Genomic DNA, 20,715 nt, shown 5'->3' on the forward strand with positions numbered 1-20,715 from the left:
TCCAAACAACAGCGACACCGCCCAAATCTGCCCCTAGACTGCTCCAAAAAGCAGCCCACAGTTGGAACTCGGCACCGGCTCCTCGGGCATTACACCAGTGCCCGCGTTACCAATCCGACGCTGTGGCAGGGTATATACGAGTACGTACGCCTAAATTGCTCTGCCATCTTTCTGCATTCAGGCTGCTGTACCCCATCCACTCCCGCTGCCCAGAGGTATCTGCCTGACGGTGCTTACCAAGGCCTCACTGCTCACCTTTTGCGGTCACGACACCCTTCACATCATGCAGCTCCGTTCAGCAAGCTGATAAGTCTCACATTTGATAGTGAGTCTTGATTTCGCCATGGCAGAGGACATCCTTGTGCACCTATCATCATTGCAGGTTGTACACCCGCTCAGTGCTTTCGATGCTACTAACTCAGTGAGAAGTGAGGCCCTCGCTGTTGGGCTCAGGCCTACACTGCAGTGCAGCAGAGCACACAAAACATCAAGTGTCCGGACCACCAGCACGGGCCATCACCGTGGCGATGTGACTGTGCCGGCCGCAGTGCATGCATTGCGAGCAACTCTAAAATGACATAGAACATGTGCACCCGGTCTTTTTTATTAGTAGGGTCATCTGTCCTGTGACGCCTGTGCTGGATGGGTGTGGTGTGGGTGTATACCAGCCATGAGGGAGTGGCAGTGGCAGGTGTCCGTGTTGGAGTGCTACCGTCACCCGGGTTGCTAAAGCCAAAGTGTCACTCTGTGAGCCAAATCCAACAATATGGCCAACTTGGAAGGTACAGGGAATTACTGACCCTATATTCATCCATAGTTCCACACATGAAAGATGGTGAACATGAGACATCTGTGTGGATATGAATGTTTATTGCACAATTAGTGGAGTGTTGCAGCTGTAGCAATACAGGGCCATGGAAAGTTGAAGTTTCAGTTTTTGGCACATGAAGAGCAGCCAATTAGAGACAAGCTCGTTGTCGGAGTTAGGCTGCACCAACATATGTACTTATGCAATCACTGCAACGATCCTCACGCACTTATAAATTCACTATACACTCTGCTTGCAGTACTCTAATGATGCAGTCTCTGCGTACATACTGGTACAATGACCGAGACAAAGTTACATAACTAAAGTTTTCCCCCACTGTCAAAGGTAAGATGGTTGCATATGCTGTCCAGAGCACTATGTAATGTGGTAGGGCCTAGGGGCAGCATGTTGCATACATAATGAACACACGTACACAGATAGATAGTGGAACTGGGTACGAGCACGTGCGCTCGACTCCTTTTTATTACCAGGGTCACATGTCCAGTGACATCTGTGGTGGATGCGTGTGGGGTGATTGTAATCCAATCCTCCGGGAATGGTTGGTGATGGCAACAAGTACAACCGTAATCATTGGATCAGACACAGAGATTCAATCCTAAAGGGTCAATGATTTGTGCTGCACTAAGGTACGGGTACCAGATATGAAATCATACAGAAAAGATTCTATTGTAAAGGGTTTGTGACTTGTGATACACTGAAGTAGGACAGCAGATGTGAAATTATACACAAAATATTGTATCAGAAAGGGTGCATTAGTTGTGCTGCACTGAGATAGGGGCATCAGAAGCATTTAGCGTCTGCGCAGTCAGCGATGATGCGTGTTCCGGGCGGGCCGCACTGGGAGCAATGTCTCTTGCCTACTGGACTGCATCATCTGCAATTGCGACTCGATGTGAATTGTGAGCCCTGCTATCCGCAATGTAGATGGAAGGCAGTAGTCAGCACAGACATCGAGGAATGCTTTTTGTCACTTCCTCTTGACAAACTTCGAGGACATAGAGTACAATTCTGTCTGCAATTAATAAATCATGTCTCAATGTAAATTGTGAGCTCTGCTGACCGCAGTCTAGGCGACAAAAGATGAAATATGTATGGAATACATTGTTGAAATGTGTAGGTTTCGGGGACGTTATAGTTAGTTTGAAATTCATGAATCAAGACTGAATTCGAACTGTGAGCTCTGCTGGCCGCAGTGTAGACTGCTATTCAGTGTTCCTTTGGACTTGCAAGATGAATTTCTTGATTGTACTAAAGCTATAATTGATATCAAAAAAGTTCTTGAAGCAAGGATACTAAAAGGATATTATTTAGGTTTCGAAGACGTTGTAGTTAGTTGCCTACTGGACTCTGTAATTAATTAATAAACACTCAATTTTAATTGTGAGTCGTGCTGACCGCAGTGTAGGCCAGAGGCAGCGGTCAGCAAGGGCCCACAGCCACATGGCGTTCATTAGAGCTGCACGGTTATTGGCAATTCAGCATGTGTGCAGCCAGCGATGATAAGTGGTGCACTGAGTTAGTGGCACCTGAAGCAACCAGCGTGTGCGCACCCTGTGATGATGCATCGTCCGAGCGGGCTGCACTGGGAGGTATGTCTTTTGCCTACTGAATTCTGCCTTAATAAGGCCACATGATAATGACTTATGGTGCACTGAGTTAGTAGTACCTTTGGCGCTCAGTGTGTATGTACCCTGGGATAAGGCGTGGTCCGGGAGGCCATACTCGGACCAATGTCTTTTGTCTATTGAATTCTGCCTCAATAAGGCCATGTGGTGATGACTTGTGGTGCACTGAGTTAGTGGCACCTGAAGCACTCAGCGTGTGTGCACCCTGCAATGATGCGTGGTCTGAGAGGGCCGCACTGGGAGAAATGTATCTTGCGTACTGGACTGCATCATCTGCAATCGTGACTCCATCTGAATTGTGATGCCTGCTGTTCGCAGTGTAGATCGAAGGCAGTAGTCTGTATAGACATAAGTCTGCGGTGCTGTGCCACTGGGTTCACAGGGGGCCTGTGTCAAGGAGACCTGCTGTCATGGTGGCAGCCACGTGGCAGGGTGAGGCCTGCCGCTCTGGCAGACTCATTGGTCTTCACAGTTCACAAGTGAACCACGCCCAGAGCCCCGGCTTATTTATTCATACTCCTAAGCTGGAGTGACGTATGTTGGACCAGCCCACAGCGCTTCCGCTTCCAGGGGAGGACAACACAGTTACATGTCCGAGGACTTCCCCACTGCCTGAGGTAACATGGTTGCGTCTTTTGTGCACAACACTACAAGCACCAGCAGTATATGTACTGATGGAGAGGTTTATGATCGGTTTTTGGAAGGTCCGCTGTCCTGTTTTGCGCTGCCTCGGTGGTAGTAGGGAGGGGGGTGGTCCGGGGGGGGCGTCCTGAGGCTGGTGGCAAGAACTGTTGTGGCCTTCATGGGTAGCTGCGTGATCTTCTCGTATGTTGCTCCAGATGACATCAAATGGGTGAATATGAATGCTTTAAATGTCGCTATACGCTAGATAATTACGAGCACATAGAGGGATTAGTAAGGGGTTAACATTTTATTCATTATTTCTATGTATTAATTACTTTTTGTGTTTGTTTCGCTTAAGTTGTCCTCTGGGCCTAAAAACAAAATGGCCGCCAACGTGACACGACATGATAGCCACCATTCCACGAGGTTTCGGGCGAAGTGCGACTGCGCATCAGTTTGTTCCTGTGGCCTCGTCATGACCCTTGTCATACTGTGCCCGAACAAGGCCACGGTGGGAAGTCGGCCAAGTACCCACACAATGAACATTTACAAGAAACCGAAAAAATCCAAAACCATGACATAACCCCTTGAACTGTGCTAAACCTCACCTGACGATCCCAACCAACCAATCAGGAAAGCCCAAGCTTTGTAAAATGTTACATCTTGACTTTACTTTTATTATAAAAATGATGGTAGAATAGAGTGAGATTGCGCATACTTTCCCTTTTCCTTTTGCTGACGAAGACGACGGTGACGCTACGCGATGCTACTATCTAGGGTGACTGCTGCGTTCCTGAATCTTTGACCTGCTGAATGCTGCCCATTTTCCTGATAAACTACCAACTTTATAAAATGTATGGGCACTGATACATGCTTGCACGTCTTTGGTCCTTTCCCATTCTTGGGACTGTAGCGTGCTGCATGAAGAACTTTTGAATTCCGACTGATTGACAGCTAATTTGATGACTTAGAGGAGGCCTGATAGCCAGATTAGGTAATTATGGTGTTCTGTGATGTACATAAAAACTAATAAACTTACTAGATGTAAACTTAACTTTTTGCGATAAATAGATAAACAAATATTGATTAACAAACAAATGCGTCTGTGATTTATTGAAGGAGGGAAGATCAAAATCTTAAATATGTTTTAGCTGGTTCTAAATCACCATCAACTAATCCAACTAAATGATCCATTGATCATGTGGGAGGAGTACCTTGATGTTTAGGATTTGATCCGAAGGTGTAAGGATATTAGTGTATAGAGATGTAATATAACTTTTCTTCCTATAGGTTATAAGGTATTCCTTTCATGTAGCGCATAAAACACTCATCTTTCCTGTAAGTGCAGACCAGTGTTAAGTGATGTGTGAATGTTGGTGTTATGGGCCCCACCAATGACTGCATGAGTGAAAGTATTAATGTGATATCTGGTCTGTGACGAAGGGAGGATATTTGGAACGGGTCTTGTCCTGTTTCCCCGTTACCCAGGTTTCCGCGCTGCAACACCAGCCTCTGCCAACCCCACCCCTCAGGTGGGGGAGGCGAGGTGAAGCACAACTCCGGGCTTTCGCCATCTTGAGGATGGAGAGGCCTGCCCAATCAGGATTAGGCTCCTGCCCCCCTCCCACTGGAGAGTGGCAGGATAGGAGGTGTACCCACCCCAGGGAAGAAACCTATTGGTCCCTGACCTCTATCTACGTGTAACGCCCCTAAATTTAGTATTTAGGGGCACCCTGAACCTTCCTTCCTCAGATCCCGAATCCTAAACAATGAAGAAAAACAAGAAGAAAGAAGACCTGCCATGCAGCTGCTAACAAGAGGACAACACCAACTGACTTGTCCCAGCCCTACACGCCTGTCAACCGTCGAACCTGCTCCTGCTAAAATCCGGCATCTCCAGTGGTCAGCAACCTCGAAAACCCCGGACGACCTGACTGCCTTGTGACTCTAAAAGACTGGGACTCCCATGAGCAGTGGTTCTGCTCAAAGCAAGTAACAAACCCCTGGTGCCAACCAGAAACCGCGACTCCTGCACACTCTGCATCAGCCAAGCCCGGCCTTTGCCTGAGTGGACAAACACCCCGAGGACTTCCCCCCGGTGACTGGGACCCCGAATCCAGCACCTCAATGCTCCTGATGACGCCTGCAGCCTCAGAACCAGGGACCCCTCCAACCGCGACCAGCAGAGGGTGAGATTTCCCGACGCGAAAAGACACTCCTGCACCCGTCGCCCTGCGGCCCCCTGTGCCCAGCTCCTGGGTGCCTACCTAACCTACAGCTTCCCAACTTACCTCTCGAAGTGGTGGTCGAACCTGAAGAATCTTCGTCCCTGAGCTTGCAGCCTTTGTTCGTCTTGTAGCCTCTCCATTGAAATCCTTTGCGGCCCGACGGCTCAAAAGCACACTGCACCCAGCCGCCGAGTGTCCGTGGGAGTGCAACACCTGTCCTAATGTACTTCCCCACTTGCCCTGAGTAAGTGACCAGGAGCCCAGCTCCCACAGCCACGTGGCCTGCCTGCAGCCACCAACCAAAGGCCCACTGCCCGGCATAGGCTAACATTGGGCCTAGCTCTCTCTTCACCCGGCTGCCTCTGTGCCGCTGAGGGTGTAACAACTGTACCTACCTGACCCTGGGAGACCCCTGAGTCTATGCCCAGAACCTTAACTCTGCCAGTCGAGTACTTACCTAAAAGCCGATAACTCACGTTTTCTCCATAGGGTAACATTAACTGGTTTCACTTGGAAATTCTTCCAAGAGTCGAGTTTTGAAACTTTAAAATATTCACTAAAAATCAGCCGATCAACGTAAATGAAATTACTCACCTGTTATCACGAGAGATCCCAGTGCTGGATCTTGGTGCCCAGCACTGACCCTGAAAAGTAAATACAACCGTACTTACCGATAACTTGATTTTCTTCCATAGGATAACATTGCCGTGTTTTTGCCAGAAATACTTCTGTGTCGATTTTTGAAACTTACAATTATTCCTTAAAAATCGCCTGTGTAACAAACACGATTTCTTTCAACTGTTCACAGGAAATGCACCAGGGTTAAATCCAGGACCCAACCCTGAGTAAGAAAATCATACGCAAAGTAACTGTAATTGCATTTACTTAAAAAGTCCCATTGAGTTCAATGTTATAATTGTGTTTGAATTGTGTTGCCTATTGCAACAACTGTAACTATTGCATTCAAAAGTCTATTGCCTATTGAAAGTATTTAAATAAAGCATCTCATTCTGAGAAAGTATATTTTGATACCTACTTGTGGTTCCAAAATAAAACAACTATATATTTTTACATACAAACCATTGGCCTAGAGTTCAGTTCTTGAGTGTGTGAGACCATTTGCTGACTGAGTGTGTACAACAAATGCTTTACACTGTCCTCTGATACTGCCTCACTGTCGACCAAGCTACCACTTTAGAGAGTAAGGTTATATCTAACTTTAGCCTCTGCCAAACCTCTGGGGTCTGTGGACTCTGTGCACACTGAACCTTACTTTGGTGCAGTATATACAGAGCCACTTTCTTACACAAGTGATGTTTATTATATAGCACTTTTGTACAATTAAACAACAATGTAATAACAACATATGTATACAAAATGGCACCTTAAAATGGATACAGCTAATTCGGTGCAACACAAATAGAACTCACTTTCACTACAACACAATTTATATTTTTATTTCAGGATAGTAAACTATTTTTGTATATTGTTAAAATGACAAAGTAAACTCTCAAGAAACTGACAAAACAGAAAATTAACTATGATTTGTTTTTTTATAATGGTTTCATTATCTTGTTTTATCTGGAAATATTGTGATGCTTTTTATTAACTTATGACAATAAATTGAATTGAATTGAGCAAGAGGCAAAATGAAAGTCAGAAACCAGCAGAGAGAGGCAGAATAAAGGTCACAAATGAGCAGAAAGAGACAGAATAAAGGTTAGCCACGAGAATACAGAGGCAAATTAAAGGTGAGAAACGAATAGCAATAGGCAGAATACAGGTCAGAAATGAGCAGAAACAGACACAATAGAGGTCAGACGCAAGCAGCAAGAGACAGAAAAAAGGTCAAAAATTAACAGAAAGAGGCGAAATAGAGCTCAGAAACGAGCAGCAACAGGAGGCATAAAGGTCAGAACCAAGAAGAAAGAGGCAGAATAGAGGTTATAGACCAGCTGCAAGAGGCACAAAAAAGATGAGGAATGATCAAGCAGAAAGAGGCAAAATAAAGATCTGTAATGAACAGAAAGAGGCAAAATAAAGCACAGAAACAAGCAGAAAAAGGCACAATAAAGGCCAGAAATGAACAGAAAGAGGCAAAATAAAGTCCAGAAACGAGCAGAAATCGGTCCCCAATGACCCTCAACAGCCAACCAGTAGTGCACCAGGAGGCTGTTTGAAGAGTGCTTGGGAAAAAATGAGTTAAATCAGATCCTAACTTTAACCTTTGTTTTTCTTCAGTGAATTTCTATGTTTTTAAAAAAACTATATTTTCTGATTGTAGCGTCCCTGTAATTTTTGTTCTTTTAGGTGAATATATATATATATATATATATATATAAATATATATATATGGCGTAGTTCGCGCAGATTTGCTACGCGGAACTACGTAAAGTTACAAAAAAACTCTGCGAAGTTCCGCGAGTGGCGGAGTGCAGTGTGAACTGCAGTTTGTGCTGGTATTTCTGCCACTCGGGTAGAAATTCTACCCGAGCAGCAGCTCGCACCCACAAACTTACCGTTTGCAATCGCGAACTTACTGTTCGCCATCACGAGCGGGGAAAAAACTCTGCTGCACATCGCGAAGCAGAGTTTTCTGCACTCCTCGAGCTCCATGGAGTGCGGAATGCAGAAAACCTGCAAACTCCGCAAACTGAGCGGAGTTCACCGCCCAGGCCTTATACATAAATATATATATATATATATATATATATATATATATATATATATATATATATATATATATATATATATATATCTGCCACAAGGAATCGCCTCACGAAATGAACACCATAGACATACAAGAGACGAACACGGACCCAATAGTAAGTGCTGGTTTTCTTTATTCAGTCCAAAACAGCACCACCGCCATGACGCGTTTTGGCCTACCAGAGGCCTTGATCACATGGTGCTGTCGTCAGAAGCCTGAACTTTTAAAGTGATAGTGCAAGGTCATGTGCCCCATCCTACCAATGAACATAGACAATAGATTTCATTGCTGATATAGAATACAAGTGTGCAATATACAAAATACAAAAGATATAATAACTGTTAAATACGTTATTAACTCCCGGAAAAATGAACAAGGGCCACAGGAACATGTAAATCAAGTTTCAGCGCCCATTTAAGCATAGTGCATATATATATATATATATATATATATATATATATATTACCTACTGGCGGTCGCCAGTATGTAGTTATAGTTAGGACCTATTATCCATAGGAAAATTGTAACATTCTATTCCCAATAACTTTGGCGCCGGTTGACGAATCTTCGCAAAATTTTCAAAACTAATGGCCCGTTCCGGTCAGCTCCTATCCTGAAGGTTTGGGGGTGATTCAGCAAGTGGGGGCTGAGAAAAAAGGGGGGTCCCAAAATGCGTTTTCCCCATGTTATTTCCCATAGGACATTTTAGACATGGCTACAGCCCGAACTGCTGAACGGAATTACACCAAATTTGGCAAAAAGGCAGCCCTTCGTTCAGAAAGATCCCTTTTTTATGTCTCGCCTACACAGTGCGCATGCGCTGCATAGGCAAAAAGACCTTTTGCGATCGCTTTGGCTTTTCAGCAAAAAACGTGCACGCGTTCCATTGCCTTCAATGGCAAGCGTGCACGTCTGGAGATTCACTTGCGGGAGCGCGTGGAGCCATATGGTAGCAATTATCGCTCCTGGTGCTGCTTGCTCTCGCAAGTGAAACGCTTGCACTCGCCCCCTCTGCTCGTTATTTATTTAATGCAGTTTTATATTGCAAGAACTGTACCCAAAGATGTCAAAGCGCTTTACAAGAGAACCAGGTAAGTTACGTAAGGTACACATGATATACTAAACATGCTGACAAGACACTAAACATGCTAACATATTACATATATACAGTTACAAAGGTACACAATATGGGATGGAAGTCCTAATTACCATTCTGTAACACATTCCCCTGACAAGCAATAAATACTCCTACACCCAGGCCTTTTTACCCCGGACTTGCGAGACGTTTCTCTGGTACAAGAGCAGCACAAACTTCTTTTTGCGCAGTAAAATAGTGCATATACGGCACTCCGGTGTCCCCCGCCCCCCCCTCTTTTCGTAACATTAAAAGATTTGGCGCCTTTACCGAATGCAGCGTGGGGCCCCGGAGTTTCCCAGGCCCAAAGCTCACAAATATTCCTTTGCGTTTGTCTGACTGTGCCGCCCTGGAGGGTGGGTGCACCGCAGAGGCCTGCGTTAACTTACGCACCTGCCTCTCCCAGTATTCCCACTGGCTTCCCCTAATGCAGTCAGTCCTTTAGCTCTGGCTGAAGAGAGCGGACTCTGTTCCAACATGGGCCGTGCGTGTTCCTGCGTATGTATTCTTTTCTGGAACCTCTGTGCCTTTTGCAGCCTCGTGCAGGAATGTTGCAAGGATTTTTAGCATTTCCAAAAATACTATATTGCCAGTTGAAACACTGCCAAAGCACGGAAAAAAAGCAATTTTGTCAGTAACACTGTACCACCTCTAGGTACCGTTGTAAAGCGGCTGCTTTTGCTCCCATCGTGATGGTTCAGGCTTGTCACTGTTTTTCCTGCCTGCCAGTCTCTGTGCATTTATTTCTGAGTTTCTGCTCATACCACAGATTTCTGGGTTCCAGGAACACTTGGCATGCAGGTCCCAGTTGTTGAAGTCTGACTCGCACTAATTGTGCTTCAGGTACTTCGAAATTAACAACGAAGCAACAAAAGATACCCTGTGCACCTGGAGAGATGTAAGCTGAGGGTAAGTGAGTCAAAACCAGTATATTAGCTGTACCAACACATAGCTAAACGGGGCCCCAGTCACAGACTTGATATAGGGGCAAATGGTGAATAAAGTTAAATCTGAAGTCTTAAAAATCATCTGCAATCAGTATTAGAAGAATCAGAAACTGTGGCATTTGGACAGGGTCGGATTGAGACCTAAAATAGTCCTGGGCAACCCCTAAAAAGTGGCCTATGTTCGAGGAGCGCAACCTTTCACGAAACAGTGCTTGGTTAGCTTCAAGCAATTAACTTTTGGAGAAATGTGGGGTAAATTTAGCATTTTAAAGCTTGGAGAGTCCGTATCAATTGTCAAGACTGGAAATACCACAGAGGTAACAAGCATTAGCATAGTCAATAGGTCTCGCCTTTGGGACCTTATAAGTGTTTAGCGATGCAACAGTTGATGTTGTTGCACCAAGGATATTGTGCTGTATAGCTAAATACTTATAAGGTCCCAAAGGCGAGACCTATTGGCTATGCCAATGCTTGTTTTAAATGGTGTAAATCCGTTCAGTAGTTACAGAGATATTAAAAAAATAGTGGTGAAAAAATAATTTTCCCATAGGAAACTTTAGACACTGTTATAGCAAAAACTGCTGAACGGAATTACACCAAATTTGGTGGAACCGAGGCACAAGAAAAGCATAAAACAAACGTGCACAACACGAAAAGGGGGTAGGGTAGAAACACCCTGACCACCTAGGCCTGCTCAGGGGGTCCAACAAGGACCCCCAGGGCCAAAACAAGCATTTTTTTTAAAAAAAACTCGTGGGATGTGCGGAGGATCCGCGTATACGGCCGCAAAAATTAAAAAAACAAAGCACGGGCTCCTGCGCTTAGTTTTTAATTAGCCCACGGGTGGGCCATGTCCTGGGGGCAATGTTTAGATTATAATGGGGGGCCCAAAGGGGCCCCCCAATCCCGGGGACCACCAGCCCCCGGGGCTTTTCAAAAGTATTTGCGGCGAGTTGTAAGTTGGGGAATTAATTCCCCTTCAATACTGAGGGTCCCTGAGGGCCAACTAGCCCACCAGGAACCTCCAGTATGCACCAGGGAGCTGTGTTGCAGAGAGGTGTTCAGAGGCCACGCCCCTTTTTACACCTCTCTGGTGGGCTAGTTGCACCCCAGGGACCCTCAGGATTCAAGGGGAGTTAATCCCCCAACTTAAAATGCACCACGGGGCACGTTTGCACAGTGGTGAAGGAAGGGGGCGGGGCCTGAGGTGACATGTGTGCAAACATGCTCTGTGGCACATTTTAAGTTGGGGAATTAATTCCTCTTAAATCTTCAGGTCCCTTGGGGACCAACTAGCCCACCAGGTAAATCCAGTAAGTGCCACGGAGCTGCGTTGCAGAGTGTTGTTAAAAGGGGCATGGCCTCTGAACACCTCTCTGCAATGCAGCTCTTTGGCGCATACTGGAAGTACCTGGTGGGCTAGTTGGCCCCCAGGGACCCTCAGGATTGAAGAGGAATTAATTCCCCAATTAAAACGCGCTACAGGGTGTGTTTGCAGACATGTCGCCTCAAGCCCCGCCCCTTCCTTCACCATTGTGCAAACGCGCCCTCTTGCGAGTTGTAAGTTGGGGAATTAATTCCCCTTCAATACTGAGGGTCCCTGAGGGCCAACTAGCCCACCAGGTACCTCCAGTATGCGCCAGGGAGCTGCGTTGCAGAGAGGTGTTCAGAGGCCATGCCCCTTTTTACAACTCTATGCAACGCAGCTCTGTGGCGCTTACTGGAGGTACCTAGTGGGCTAGTTGGACCCTAGGGACCCTGTGAATTCAAGGGGACTTAATCTCCCAACTTAAAATGGCCACAGGGCGTGTTTACACAGTGTTGAAGGGAGGGGAGGGGGCCTGAGGTGACTTGTGCAAACACGCCCTGTGGTGCATTTTAAGCTGGGGAAATAATTCCTCTGCAATCCTGAGGGCCCCTGGGGGCTAACTAGCCTACCAGGTGCTTCCAGTAAGCACCACTGTGCTGCGTTGCAGAGAGGTTGTCCAGGCCGTGCCCCTTTTTACACCTCTCTGCAATGCAGCTCTGTGGCACTTACTGGAGGTACCTAGAGGGCTAGTTGGACCCTAGGGACCCTCAGGAATCAAGGGGAGTTAATCTCCCTACTTAAAAAGGCCACAGGGCATGTTTACACGGTGGTGAAGGGAGGGTACGGGCCTGAGGTAACATGTGCAAACACGCTCTGTGGTGTGTTTTAAGTTGGGGAAATAATAAATCCCCTTCAATGCTGGGGGCAAACTAGCCCACCAGGTGCTTCCAGTAAGCGCCACTGCGCTGTGTTGCAGAGATGTGGTCCAGGCCATGCACCTTTTTACACCTCACTGCAACGCAGCTCTGTGGCGCTTACTGGAGATACCTGGTGCGCTAGTTGGACCCAAGGGACACTCAGGATTCAAGGAGACTTTATCCCCCAAATTAAAATGGCCACAGGGCTTGTTTGCACAGATGTCACCTCAGGCACCCCCTCCCTTCACCAGTGTGCAAACGCGCCCTGTGGCGCATTTTGAGAGGTAGTTTTAATCCCCCTGCCCTATTATGTACTAGGGTCTTACAGAGGAGGTCATGGTAATCACAGGGGTACCCCAACGCATAGTTAGTGTATGTAGGTGTTTTCACTGTATTCTAAGTGTCTTTTAGCATAGCGCTGGCTCTAGGCCTGGTTAGTCAGATTCAGTTACCACCAGCACCTGTCTGAAAACGTTGTGGGCACAGGAGGACTTTCTGCTCCTCTGTTGGTTCTTTCTGCACATCTCTTCTTCTTCCTGCACTTTTCTTCATCTTTATGGACATCTGTTGCTTCTTTCTGCATTTCTTTTTTTTCTTTCTGTGTGTTGTTTCTTCTTTCATCACATGTCCTACCTCTGTAGGCATAGGTAGAAACTAGCATTTAAAAAACCTTTGAAATTCACTGAAAAAAACATAGGTTTCAGGCACGTTATAGTTAGAAATTAGCATTAAAAAACCTTAGAAATTCACTGACAAAACCATAAGTTTCAGAGATGTTATAGTTAGGAATTAGCATTTAAAAAAACCTTAGAAATTCACTGAAAAAACCATAGGTTTCAGAGAAAGTTATAGTTAGCTGGACATTTCACTCGTAAAAAACCTGTGAAATTCCCCATTATAGTTAGTTCAGCTAACTATAACTCGCACCCCCGCAATGCACTGCTGATGACATCACCTTTTACATCACTCATGACATGGTCAGTGACATCACTGATGACATCACTGATGACATCTCAAATGACATCACTGATGACATCATCCATTGATTGTGTGTTTCTCTAAAGTTTAAATACGTTTTAATATATATAGGGAAAGGCGTGTTGAAGAATGAGTGGGTGTATAAGTGTCTGAATGGATGATTTACTAGGTGTGTGACTGACTCTATAAGTGAGTGACTAAACATAACTTACTGAATGCATGGGTTAGTGACTAAACTGTGTGAATGTCTGTATCCGTCTGTCTGTTGGTGTGTAAGCGGCTGCATGGGTTTGCGAATAGCTGCATGAGTGTCGATATGGGTTATTGATTGGTTGTCTGAGTATCTGTATGGGTGCCTGAGTGTTTGTGTGGGTGGATTGTGTATGACTCTGTGCATAGATGTGTGAGTGGGTGATTCAATGGGTGCATGAGTTTAAGAGTGCATCTGTGATGGACTGTATGGGTGGGTGAGTGTATGTATGGGTGTGTTAGTGATTGAATGTATATCTCAGTGGTACATGTGTGAGTAACTACATATGTGAAAGGCAGTATATATGTTTGTTAGAGTATATAAATGGCTATATGTGAGAGTGTGTGATTGTGAGAGTGGCTGTATGGATGAGTGTGTGCTTGTATCAGTGATTGTATAAGAGCGTAAGAATGTGGTATTATTCTTATGAGTAAGTGACCTGGTGTGTTTATAAATGTATAGGTGAATAAATGGGAGTGTGATTAATTATTTGCATGACTGACTAGGTGTGTGAGTACCTCTATGGATGAGTGGTGGTGTGTGAGTGTCTATATAGGTGTATAAATGCATGTGATAGTCCTGTACTGAGTGACTGTAAGTATGAGTGACTGTACAGGTGAGTGAGTGGATGTGTGTGTAGACCTATGAATCAATGAGTGGGTATGTAGTTATTGATATTGGAGTATCTATGGTGTTGAGAATGGCCGTCTGTAATTTTGAGTGGGTGTATCAAAGGTTATATTAGGGTGTGAGAAGATGCATCAATTTATCACATGGATGATGTCATCAATGATCTCACTGACCATGTCATGAGTGATGTAATATGTGACGTCATCAGCAGTGCATTGTGGGGGCGCGAGTTATAGTTAGCTAAATATAACAGGGGGAATTTCACAGTTTTGTACGAGTGAAATGTCCAGCTAACTAAAACATTCTCTAAAACCTATGGCTTTTTCAGTGAATATATATACATGTATATATATATATATATACCACAAAACACATGCTACGCTTCGCAACATGAGACAGGCCACTCCAACGTGCTGTTGCATTTCTTCAGATCTTTATTGGAGACAGAAGCAGCATAACGCATTTCGCCTCCCTCGAGGCTTAATCACATGCACAATTTCTTTGGATGGGTTCGTTAGCATATTTAAACGGAACTCCAAACATTGAAGAAGGACTGATGTCCACCAGTTCGATTTAAAGTGGCAGTTGGTGTTTTAGCATAAATGTACGTAACTGGGGGCGTGGCCAAGATGGCGGGGTGAGCGGACGCTTCCTCCCGTAGCTCCTCCAGCCCGGCCAAGCTTGAGCCCTTTTCTTATGCTTTTCTCCCCCCGCTGAGGGTCAGCGTGGAAGAGGAGCGTGGCGGAGCACCTGGTGCGCACGTTGTTGCCGTTTTGGTTCTGATCGCCTCGGGGGAAGCCCCCAAAAAGTCCGATCGAGCTCGAGGAGCGAAGGAGGGCCTGAGAGGCGGAGCGCATCGGAGTGCTGTCCGGGCGCCTCGGCTGGGCCTGGTGCTGAAAGTTGCGATCTGGAGGGAATCTGGCCCGTCGCTCGACGGAGGGTGAAGGAGCCCTGCGGGAGGGGACCCGACGGTGCGGAAGACTTAGGACGGGTGCTTTGGCACTCAGACCTGTGTCGGCGACACTTCGCACTGTGTAGGCCCCTGTCCCTTGGCCGAAGTACGGCGGACTCTCTGTTGGGGTCGGACCATCTGGGCCCCTGCGTGTGACAGACTGAAACCGGCGGTGGAACCTATTTGATTGCTGTGCGTTTTGGGGGCCCCGGTGGTGTCGCTGGGCCTGGTCGCTCTGCCCTGCCTCGCCCTGCCGCCATCTTGTCCCCGTGGGATCAGTGGTGTTGGCCTTCGCCGGAGCCCTTGCTGGCGGATGTATGTGACCGCCGCTGCTGCCGGGCTGACTTTTTGGGGGATGTGCTGATGAGGAACCCCCCACTGTAGCCTCCATTCCTGTCTCGGATGGGCACCCGCGGCTGGCGGTGACCGGGCTGGACCGCCATTTTGTCACCTGTGACGCAGCGACCCTGCTTGTGGGGGGACACCCACGTCGAGTGCTTGCCAGCAGCTAGGCATCCCTGGGGCGGCTGGACCAGTGCCCGACCGTAGTGCTTGCGATGTCTGGAAGAGGAGGCTCGAAGAAGGGGGACCGCACCCTGCCGGACATGCTTGGCAGGGCCCAGCAACTGCGGGACAGAACACAGCCTTCGCCGGGGACCTCCCAGGCCTCGGCGGACGTGACTGGGGGGGAGCCACCCGTCACGAGGATCTTTATGGAGGAACTGTTTAGCTCCCTCAGAGAGGACTTCCAGACACTGAAGCGGGAGGTGGCCAGCGAGGTCCGGGAAGTGCGCAGGGAAGTGGAGGGCCTTGGCGAGCGCGTTGAAACGGTGGAGACGGAGGCCCAACGCCGGGAGGAGGAGATAGTCCATCTTCAACAGGACGTTCTCCGCCTCCGGGAGCAGTGTGTTGAGCTCCAGGCCCACTCTGAGGACCTTGAGAACAGATCACGGAGGAACAACATTCGAGTGTGTGGTGTGCCGACTGCAGACAAGGGGTCCGATCTGGGGAGCTACCTGCGGGACCTGTTCCGAGAGATCCTGGGGGAGGCTGCGGACTTCCCCATTAGCATTGATAGGGCACATAGGGTTGGCCGGCAGCGCCAATCATCGGCACCTCCACCGGACATTCTGGCCTTCCTGCCCGATTTCCCGTTGGAGGAACGCATCATGACTGAGGCCCGCAGGAAACAGCCCCTGACTTTCCGGGAACGGCCGGTGGCGCTTTACCAGGACCTCTCCGCCATCACGCTGCAGAAACGCAGGTCCTTCAGGATTGCCACTGACTTTTTGCGCGAACACGAGACGCCGTACTCTTGGGGTCATCCCTTCCGCCTGATCTTTCGATGGAACGGGGTGCTACACCAGCTACGCTCCTTGCAGGACATTTGTGGAGTCTTGGGGCTTACGGCGGCGGAGGAGGAAGGAGCTACACTGTCGTGGAGGGCCTCGGAGAGACGGAGCCGGCGGAGGTCGGCGAGGCGACGATCAGCGGCCAGCGCAGGGCGTCCTGATTCCCCTACCATCAGGGCGGACATGGCCGACGCTTTGAGGGCGGCGGCCAGGGACTCGGCCGGCTCCACCGGCGTGGCCTTGACGGCCTAATACTCACTCCGGGGGGAGATGCCTTTAGCTTCTTTAAATGCTGGGTACGGGGCGGGGGGGTCGGGGGGGAGCGGCTGGAGGTGAGTGGCTGGACGTCCACTTCGTTCTTTTCTACGGACTTGCCCGTTTTGGGGCTTGACTGGGACAATGGGGTGTTTGAGTTTGCGTTTGGCTAGTTGCCAGGGTTGTGTTTTGGGGGGGTGTAGGGGTTGTTCTGGGGTTGGGGAGGTCCCGTCCGATGTTGTCCATGCCCACGCTTGGTATGTTATGGCTTGTCCTGTGCGGCTGCCCCGCGCGCCCCACCCGCTGATCCCCTGCCCATTGCACGGCGCTCCCGATCCCCGAGAGGAATGTCGGCCCTAAAGGTAGTGACCCTTAATGTTCAGGGTCTGAATAATCCCGTGAAGCGCAGAGCGATCTTATCTTTGTTGGAGGGGACGCAGGCGGACATTTGCCTTTTACAGGAGACCCACTTATTGTCCCGGGATTGCCATAGGCTGCGCTCTGCTAAGTTCCCTACCCAGTTCTTCTCCTCGGCAGCGAACAAGATGGCGGGGGTAGCCATTCTTCTAGCGAGCTCCTTTAGGGGGGAGGTTTTGTATAAGTGTGCTGAACAGAAGGGGAGGCTTCTTGCGTATCGCATGCGCTTAGGGGGCATAGCGTTTACGGTCGGCTCCGTTTATAGCCCAAACGACCACCAAGAGCGTTTCCTAGACTCCGTGTTGGTGGATGTCACTGCTTCCCCCGACCGCCACGTCATTGTGGGGGGAGACCTTAATATGGTCTTCGATTCTGTGATGGACAGATCGGCGCAGCGCTTCCCGCAGACGGGTGAACTGTCCCAGGCTGTGAAGGCCCGGATTGCGGAAATGGACTTACACGACCTTTGGCGCTCCATGCACCCCACGGATAGGGACTACTCTTACTTTTCACACGCACATCGAACCTACTCACGGCTGGACTACCTTCTGGTGAGTGGACCGATGCATGCCGCTGCCACGGCGGCGGACATCGGGGTCCTGACCTTGTCTGACCATTCACCAGTCACCGGCGTTTTCCAGTGGCCGGCGGCCTCCCCCTCTCGGGGGGTGTGCCGCCTCCGGGATACCCTTTTACACAAAAAGTCTGTAGTGCAGCGTATTGGGGAGGTCATACAGGACTACCTAACTCACAATAGCAACACCGACACTTCGCAGGCGACACAGTGGGCGGCATTGAAGGCAGTCCTCCGGGGGGAATTTATCTCTATCTCCGCAGCCGAAAATAGGGAGCGGCAACGGAAGAGGGACGAGCTGACCGTTCAGGTCCGGGAGCTTGAGCAGGTCCACCGACGCACGGGGGCGCCAAGGGTGTGGAGGCAGTTGAAGGCTGCGAGGAAGCTCCTGTCGGCATTGGATCTTGATAGGGCGGAGTATGCTGCCTTGCGCTTGAAACACGCCTTCTACACTGGGGGGACAAATGTGGCAAGCTTTTAGCACACCGGCTCCGGGTCACGCAGCAGCGTGGCGTCATGAGGGAACTGGTGGGCACGGACGGGGTGGTAGTCTCCGGGGACGCAGCGGTAGCGGAATCTTTCCGCGGCTTCTACGAGGCGCTGTATGCGGAGGAGCCCTCCTCGCCACGGGACGCCGAAGGCTATTTGGAGTCGGTGACCCTTCCGGTGCTGGATCCGGCTCAGGCGGTCCACCTGGAGCGGGATATCCATGTTGAGGAGGTGATTTCCGCTATCGCGCGGCTGAAGCACGGTAAGGCCCCGGGCCCGGACGGGTACACGTCTTTGTTTTATAAGACTTTTTGCACGGCTGTGGCCCCTGTCCTTACTCGGCTATTTAATTCCTTTTCCGAACCGGGAACCATCCCATCGGATCTCCTGAGGGCGACGGTCGCGGTAATTCCGAAACCTGGGAAGGACCGGGCCCTCTGCGGTTTGTATCGACCCATCTCGCTCTTAAATGTCAACCTCAAGTTGTATACAGGGATTCTAGCGTCCAGGCTGGGTCCACACCTCCCCGGATTGGTGGAGGCGGACCAGCCTGGCTTTGTACCCGGCAGACAGACGGTTGACAATACCAAGCGGGTGGCGCATGTTCTGGAGAAGGCCTCGCGGATCCCGGGGGAGCGGATGTTGCTGTCCGTCGACGCGGAGAAGGCCTTCGACAGAGTTCACTGGCCGTATCTCGAGCTGGTTCTCAAGAAATTGGGAATCGGGGATAAGTTCCGCACCATGGTATTCAACTGTTATAAGCATCCTTCAGCGTCGGTGCGGGTCAACGGGTGCAGCTCCGGTGGATTTGCCATCGAACGCGGCACGAGGCAGGGCTGCCCCCTCTCGCCGCTCTTGTTTGCCCTCTACATGGAGCCGTTTGCTCAGAGGATTCGCGATAACCCGGATGCGGTTGGGGTCCGGATGGGCCAGTATGTCCACACTGTCAGTCTCTACGCGGACGATGTCCTGTTGACCTTGGACGACCCTAGGAGGTCGCTGCCTGCTTGCCTCCAGGAACTAGACGCCTTTGCCTGTGTGGCCGGCTTCAAAATGAATATGAGCAAGTCGGTGGCGTTAGACGTGTCCCTGGCTGCGGACACCAGGAGGGACCTTCAGCGACTCTTCCCCATGCAGTGGTCCTCCTCCACGGTGCCATACTTGGGGATTCTGCTGGCGCCCACATTACCGGAGATGGTTACGGCTAACTATGCCTTCCTCAGCAGGAAGATCAAGGAGGAGCTTGGTCGCTGGAGCAAAGGCCTACTGTCCTGGTTGGGGCGAATTGCGGCGGTTAAGATGACGGTGTTGCCCCAGATACTGTATCTTTTCCGGGCCCTCCCTCTCCAGCCCCCGGTGGGCTGGATACGACAAATGCAGGCCGACATCTCCCGCTTTGGCTGGCAGGGCCGCAAGCCACGAATGAAGAGGGTCCTCTCCACGCTTGCTCCGGAGGCGGGGGGCCTCGGTATTCCAGACCTCCGTAAGTACTTTCAGGCGGCACCGCTGCGATATTTGGTGGAGTGGAGCAGGTGGGAGTCCGACAAACACTGGCTCTTTCAAGACCAGGCAGTGGCGGGCCGCACTTTACAAGAGGTTCCATTCTTGCGCCGCGCGCACCGCCCCCCTAACCTCTACGCTTCTTTTATTACGCGGGTCCCCCTGCGGGTGTGGGACGCAGTCTGTGAGGCTCGGGGCCTCACCACCTTCCCTTCGCCGTTCACACCCATAGCGGGCAACCCGGACTTCTCCCCAGGGATGGAGCCGGGAGTTTTCTCCCATTGAGTGCAGGCGGGCTGCAGGGCGCTCTTCCAGATCTATGGCCCGGAGGGAGTGATTCCGTTTCAGCAACTCCGCCAGGAGTTCGGCCTGATGGAGCTGGACAGATTGCGCTACATGCAGGTTCGGCATTGGGCCCTCCAGCCCCAGGTGCGTGACACCGCGGCTCGTCAAATTACACCGTATGAGAGGTGGCTGGCTACCCGGACCTCTGACGCTAAGCTAATTACCGATCTGTACAAGTACCTACAACCCCCGCCGTTTCACTATTACAATCCGGGGAGGGAGCGCTGGCACAGGGAATTGGGTAGGACACTTAGCCACAAGGAATGGGACAAAATTGCGTATCGGGCGCGGCACTCTGCATATCACACGGGCCTTACGGAGACCTTCACTAAGGTGTCCACTTATTGGTATTACACCCCGGAGCGACTGTATGAAATGCATAAACACACTGACAAGGGGTGCTGGCGGGGCTGCGGGCAGGAGGGTACCCTCTCACACATTCTTTGGGATTGCCCCGTGCTGACCGCTTACTGGAAGGAAGTTTTGGATGAGGTGGATAAGCACTTTGGGATAGAGCTGCCGCGCTTCCCGGCGTATGTCCTGCTGGGCCTCTCCAATGACCTAATGTACCCACTGAAGTCCCGCAGGGGCAGGCAGATCGCGATTGCGCTGGGGTCTGCGGTCCAGAACATCCTTATCCACTGGTGCA

This window comes from Triturus cristatus, chromosome 4_1 (assembly GCF_964204655.1).
Source record: "Triturus cristatus chromosome 4_1, aTriCri1.1, whole genome shotgun sequence".
NCBI classification, from domain to species: domain Eukaryota; kingdom Metazoa; phylum Chordata; class Amphibia; order Caudata; family Salamandridae; genus Triturus; species Triturus cristatus.